This window comes from Calliopsis andreniformis, chromosome 6 (genome assembly GCF_051401765.1).
Source record: "Calliopsis andreniformis isolate RMS-2024a chromosome 6, iyCalAndr_principal, whole genome shotgun sequence".
Classification (NCBI taxonomy): domain Eukaryota; kingdom Metazoa; phylum Arthropoda; class Insecta; order Hymenoptera; family Andrenidae; genus Calliopsis; species Calliopsis andreniformis.
In genome coordinates this window covers 2,086,196-2,094,065 of record NC_135067.1, presented here as the reverse complement: position 1 = coordinate 2,094,065, position 7,870 = coordinate 2,086,196, and positions in this window count along the sequence as shown.

Genomic DNA, 7,870 nt, shown 5'->3' with positions numbered 1-7,870 from the left:
ACCACTCCTTGGATGCCACCTAGTTAGCGGTACACTCACCGTGTATAATTAACATGAGACAGGTTTATACACCTCTATGGTACGGGCTGTACTCCCGCGACCACTAAAAACCCCCGTATGACGAATAGATGTACACGTGTGAGGTGAACACTGTGTAGCATAAGCGAGATTGACCGCTGTTATCAGCCACCGGGACTAACACTGCTAGTAAATATGGTTCTCCCTGCTCGCGAAGCACAGTTTTCACTGCGCTTCGTTCAAGGCAATCTGCCAAACAGGGTATTGAGTGCAGAGAAAAGACTACCTCCTCTCTAAACGCTCGCCAGCCGACAGATTCTTCACTGAGAAGAACTGTCGGTGATACAGTCCACTGATCTACTTTACGCTACGCAGCTATATTGCGTCCCCCTCCCAAAAGGCACGACTGCTCGTAGCCTGGAGACGGGTCAGACGACTGCATTGCGAGTTATTCATACCTAGATGGTGCGGTTCCGTCGATTTTTGTTCTAGGCGTTAGAGACGTTAGGATGTCCGACCAGGAGGCCAAGGACCAGCACTCTAGCCCCCTGGACAAACTCTGATTTCAATAAACGTCTCCCCTTTTAAGGACAGACAAAGAGAATTAAAAGTGTGCAATTTCTTTTGCTTTAATCTACCTTCTCACCCAATCCGGACCGACGTTAAATCTCCTATAACGATCCTAACAAATTTCTTGCCTATGTGTTACTGTGTATTTCTTTGCAACCTTGAACACAGCATGTTTGCACTATTTTTAATAATTTATAGTGTAAGTTAGTGTCGTGTTAACTATTTTGAATCATCTTTTGCCTAGATGTGATATCACAGTTTCCACGTTATCTTTACTTCAGTCGATTCCTGAATTTTCTATACACGCATTATACACAGGCCGTGTCTGGTACATAGTATACGTATATAGTATATACATGTACAATCTAAAGGACAAATAGTACAATTTTGAACGCTTGGAGGATACACGGGGAAAGAGGAACACTCTCAGTCTGACCACTGACTTTCTACGGTAACCTAGAAGCATTCCCCTTTCCCCGTTTACTCCTAAAATGCTTAAAACTGTATTTTGGCACACTTGTACTCGATTAAAATTCAAAGTAAATTTTCTCGTAAATATAACATGTCAACAAATTTCAATCTACATTTTCATCTCCTTATTTTGTCATACCATTTGAATCAGCAGTTCTGGGTTGTCCTGTATAAGTATGTACATACATCTATCATATGGTAACATAAGCTTTCTTATAATGCAGGAAATTTACGTCCAGCGAAAGATAATATGAAATCCAACGCTTCAAAATTTAGTAATAAAATTAATAAGCAAAGATCACGGAATATGTTAATAACTTTTATGCTGGTCAATTATTTTCATGGAAAGAAAAGTGGCTAGTCAAAGCGAAAACAGTTTAAAACGGAACCGGATATTTAGAAGTCTACCGTAACTTGATAATGCATTGCAGCGTGGCAACTTCCTTAATCGAGCGCAACGATAGTGTGAACTACCTCAGTAATTAAAACTTATTACGTGTCAGTTTATCAAGTTCATATAATAAAGTATCAGAAATATTGTGAATGAATTTGTGAAGACGATATTTTAACCTATTATTGAAGATTATGTTGCAGAAAAGAGAGTCGTCACTTATACAGATCATTGAAAGCTGATCACAAATTATCGTCTAGTGGTATGCTGGGATTATCGCTCTTAGAATTTCTGTCAGTAAGCATATTTACCTATTGCTTTCGACTTTTCTACAAGCATAAAATGTATTCAAAAAGTTCAAGGACTCTACTTATTTATGTTTTTTGAAAGTCTAACGACATTTATAATACATCTTTCCTTCTAGCTTGTAAATGCATCTTGATAAACTGATTTCGAAATCTGTTTCAGTTCTTTCTGCGATTTTAAAATTACATATTTCCTCTCACGTATCGAAACATCATCCTTTTAGTACACGTTTAAAACGGACTGAAAGGAAGAAGTCTCCTGAGAGTAAATTGGGTAAATAGGGTGGCTGCCGAACGTCAGGAAACGAATTTCTGTCAGAAAGTGTTCAATGAAGAACGCCGTATATATGTACAGCCGTGGGTTAACATGATGTAATAGCCACGTTAGTCCTGTCCACAAATCAGTCGTTTCCTTCGTACCACGTCCCGTACACGCCATAGTAACGTTAAAACAAGCTTCGAGTCCCGAGCTTTAAGAGCTTAAACTGCGGTTTAAGCTTTAATAGGTAGAACCCTCAGGGTTCGAATCTTGCGGTGTAAGAGTCTTTAACACTCGATTACTGAAATCCATTGACCCGACTTGTCTAAATTTTTATGTTTATAAAAAAGTAAAGCACCACTATACTGACTTTTTTTCCAAGCTATGTATTAGAACCAAATGTCACTATAGTAGCTTTCCTGTCATCAATATTTGTATTACCTGGTTTTTTAACACTTGATCAACGTATGTAACAAGTAAATATATTATTCCTATAACTTTCACAATCTGCTGTTAGTTACATTTGCCCTATCGAAATATTCTTGATAATTATGTGACAATTACATCACTGTCATTACGTCCTTGTATTCCATTGCTTCATTTCTTTTCATTTTTTGTCCTTCAGTAAATTTCTTTTGTCACACATAACTCTTCTGACTGTTGTCTTTATGAACTTTTCATTTTCTGACTATTCTTTTTCTTTGCTTTGTCAAAGGTTGGCACAAATCTAAGCATCACTAAGTATATACAGTATTGTGCACAAGTATGTGGTTATTTTCACATGATTGGAAATGCATGAAATACCTACACTTTTTTATTTATACCAAGTGATATCAAATATTATTCATGATATTTATAAATCGTATACTATTATCGGTTAAGATGAGATTTGTAGTCAAAACTATATTACACAATTTTAGCCGGAGTATTTTACATATTCGAATACCGTAAGTGTCCAAATACTTCTGTACTGTAGAGTATAAATATATGTATAAGTGGTATTTATAAATATAAATAACATTACATACAAACAATGACGTATTAAAGTTAGACAAGAAAGGTATTTAATTAGAAAAAAGAAATTTAAATTAACGTACAACTATGGTTTAAAGCGTTATTAGTGTACCGCAATGTGCAAAAGAAAAAGGAGCTTTTACAGAAAAGCTGTCGCTGAAAAATTATAACTCAAAGGGAACATATTCACGTATGAGAGAAGAAATACGCGAAATAAGTAGAACACGTGAAATTCTATCTATGAAGAGTTTAGAAAGCTGGTAATTACCGTTTTTGCCGTTTGGCAAATTAAACGAAATCAACGTGTCATTGTTCGCCTCCTCGATTTCAATTCACGCTGTTAATCTTTGACTACATCCTCATCATTCTCCCCTCCTATTCCCTTTCCCATTTTACACTTCACAAAGCATCATATGAGTGCAACAATTTGCCAGAAATGCTGTAGATACTATACACGGTGTTTCATTACTTGTCTCACAATGCATTGTTTCCGAATATGTATAAAGTTATCTACACGATCCTTGCTTCGTCTTGTTAATTTTTTTACACAAGCTTGAAAGAAAATTAAATAGAAGAGGAAAAAGTGAATAGAAAATTGATGTATAATCATACGTTTTATACTCAAAATGGAAAATACTGGCTGGTCAAAAATGTAGTTGTATAGTTAGTACAATTGTTATTCGCTTCTTCCATTGTTAAAAAACAATAGGAAAGAAAATAATTCTTTTTATAGAAAAAATAAAAAATTATAATACATAATACAAGAAGGAAAATTTTAAATATCTACTAATATGTTCTTGTTCATTTGTCATTACATTACTTGTTCTCATAAACCTAGGCCTGGGCATATCTGACTTAAAATGTAGCTAAACGAAAAATTTTATAATAATACTTAGGTTTGCTATATTTAATTGTAATGCATGAAAATATAGAAAACGTCAATTTATTTGAAATACTAACAATCTCAAATAATTAACTACTTACATATTTCATTGTTTCAACAATATAATTTAAATTTGCATGGTAAATATAGTTTTAGCATTGAATATTTAATTATTTCGTTATTTGAGATAGCAAAATTGTTTTACAACTGTAATTCAAAAACGAAACAGCTGTCAAATAAAATTATACGTTACTTAAAATAACATCACAAATAATATTATTGATAATAACATTATTAATAATAATATTATCGATAATAACGTTATTAATATTGAAATAATATTTCAAACGTGTCCAGGTCTGCTTATTTATGCTCTACGTAAATATAAAACAATTTAAGTAATATTCATAGAAATAATTTCCTGAAACGTTATTAATTATTATTTATACATTAAATTATTTCTTATAATGAATTCAATAACTGATGGTTAATATTTCGTTAATACTAATACACTTATTTTTAATAAATTATATTTGTATGAACATCAATTTATTGCATAAGTTTATGACTTTATAAAATATTTTCTAATTACAATAACAAACTTCGCTTTCAAGTAGTTTCAATATTAAGAACATTAAGACGGTGCTTATTTAATAAAAAAAGAAATGTTTTGTATTTTATCACGGAATATCCTGTCAATTTATTGAAATATGCATAATCATAAGGTTATGTGCAAGAAAATAATCAAGACACCCGGTATGCAGCATCTTTCCTAAAATTCTGGTTGGTTTGGCCCGCTAATTAGCGCACTATCGCGAGTCCATTGTTAACGAAAGCTCGCGTTACGAATGCACATTCACCTTGGAACCTTGACCCGAATGAGCGGAATTCTCTCGGCGATCGAAATACACTTTGAATTGGAGATCCCTCTTGCGATTTGGACATAGATCACTACCCTCTCTTTTCTCCCTTTAATGATACAGGATATAAAGAACACTATTAGGACGACGAGTCACGATTAAATTAATTGTGGGATTAACGGTGTAATTGGCAATCTGCGCTACCGTTAAAATGAGGAAACTTTAGTGGAAACTTTGAATACTTGATTAATTTGGTCAATGTTGATCGAGGTATGAGTTTTGAACCATAATTAAGAAGAATAGAGGATTAAAGTTATTTCAATATCGTCAGGATAAAATTACTTGAACAATGGGGTGTTTGCCTTTGGATTTGCGTTTTCCGACTCTGGAGCACGTAATGGTCGAAGATGATAAGTGATAACACTGTAATAGGAATCCTCCGAAGTAGCATAGTATGGTGATAGTAACTTAAAATGGAGGAATTAATAACAGAAACGATTCTTGTAAAGTTTTATCTTTTTCCAGGAGAGCAAAGCAGTAAAATACTCTAGCATTTTTTAATTCTTGTCCAATAAATTGAGATTTTCGTTAACCACATATTCATCATATTACACATATTACGTTTTTGATACTATATGTAGTTACCACTACGTAGGTAGAGTTCTTATTTTTAAAAAATGCAAAAGGACCCCACATAATTACGAAGAAAATTAGGTCCCGGTTAAATTTGATGATTTTAATGTATATTAAAAATTATAATGTGCTGAAGAAAAATATGTCAAAGCTCACTGATGAGCGGTTACTTATCAAGAATCGATCAAATAATAAATATCAAAGGATATTAGTTTATTATTTACAGCTTCATTTAGATGTTGTGTTGGTCTTTGTGGTGAATCAGTTAGAGAGTTCAACAATATTGAAGAAGGATAACACACATTGTTCTGATGTCACGTTATTATTCAATATCCTTATAATAGCATTTAAGTTGTCACTGCCGTCTTGAAGTACCTTCAAATGTCTGAAATATTTAAAAATAATGTAAAAACAATTTTTAATATAATGCTCAAGCACTTTTTAAAAACTGAAACAATGAGCGAAAGCAATAAATGAAAAAATTCATACGTTTAAGTAGATTGATATTACTAATCATTCATCAATGACTTTAATGATTTCCATGTATTTTTTTTGTTCAGCACAATTAATCCGTCGTTTAGTTCCAATGCATTCAAAGTGAAAGTTCAACACAATTAAAATTTCTAATGACAACTAAATATCAGTAAATAATAAAAATAATATGATAATCATTGTTCAGGTCGAATTTCATAGAATCCTACCGCAAGTATGAGAAGTAAATATTCCTTCGGTTAGTGGCCATGATAGATACTGCTTTCCTTAATCTTTTAAATGCTCAAATGCGATTTCATTTATCTTGATTTTCATTTTATTTTAATTATCCTGTATTTGAAATCCAAATTGATCCAAGTCAAAAGGAGAAAAATAACTGTAATGATATCTTTCTTAACGTTGTACTTAAAGTAGTTTATATTGTTTTCTAAGTCTTTTTTATTTATAGTGTGGATTCCCATTATGTTAGAAAAGTATACAGCTGTAAACAATGAATGTGGTAAAATTTAAAAAAGTGATAAGGAAGTATAAATGGAACAAAATGTCCTGTAACTTTTGAATATGTAATAAACTGACAAACAGAGGATTCTGTAATTATACACATGCATCAAAGTGCAGATGAAGAGCAAAAAATCTAAATACATTTTGGTGTATCTGTTACGGTTTAATCCTTACGCTATTGTATTTGATTATACAAGTTGAACGTTATTACACTCCTGTGAATCTCGCTGCCAATTTCGATTTTAATCGACGCGGCATTATTTTTATAACGATATGTATACTAATGTACATATTAACATGTGAAATGCAAAAAGAAATGAAAATTAAAGACCTTTCCTTCGTCTAAAATTGACACTTTTCAAGAATAGTTAAAAAATATAAATAAGCAGACTAAGAGTTAACTTGAATTAAGCTTTAAACGGCCAAGATCCATTTCCTATAACCACCTTGGATTGATATGTTTATGAAAGCTAAACTGTAAGAGATACAATAAAATGTATTAATGCTTTTTGCTTTATTTCTTTCCTTCAATATATCTATCTGAAAAATTACAAACTCCTCTAATAGTTAGTTTAGCATATAGGTACATTCATATGTTATTACTGCTTTAAGTATTACTTTTAAAATATTACCACATATATTGTTTATACTCTCTACATAAAGAAAACATTGAGTGTGGCAAGGATACACAAAGACGCTACGCCTTTCCCAAGTAATTTAATTCTTAGTACAAATATCGCAACAGTTACCTATCTCCGAGTAGCCCCAACTAAGCGCCCAAGCGAGGACATCTTCATCCGCTACTGGAATCACTGGACTGCATCCCGAAGACTTTACTTCAGTTACAATACAGTTTCTTAGTTGGAAGGAATTTTGCTCTGGACTGAATAAAAATGGGATGGACGACGCAAAATCTACCGCAATGGGACCCAGTCCCAACACAGAGAAATTAGTGAAATGATGTACAGTTGGCGCACTACAAGTTTGCCTCTGAGCGGCCGCACAACTGCGCGAGAGGGAATACACTTGGGTTATTCTGAAACTAGGGTCCCACAACGCGTGATGACTCGCTGAACCATTGCGGCCAGTAACGAGTAACGAGCCAATATAAGTCAATATAAATCATCGTGCGATTGAAGTTGCTCTCTATTGCACGTGATTCGAGACCCGTAGTTCGTAGCTGATCATCTGAAGGGTGGTAAGTGAGCACAGATCAAAGGACTGTTTTCGTACAGACCACAGCTTCACGAACTACATAGTACACGTTACGTGTTTCCTGAACTGTCACGATTCGCTTAATTTCGCGTTAACTCGTACAACTGCTTCGATTGGCAATCCCCGTCTTGTGCCGAGTCATGATAAGCCATGGTGATCACAGTCATATGAACACGAACTATGATAACGTCTCATATCCTAGGAACTCGAGTAACACTTCTAGATACAGAAATGTTCTCCCACCTATAGTGGGTCCTA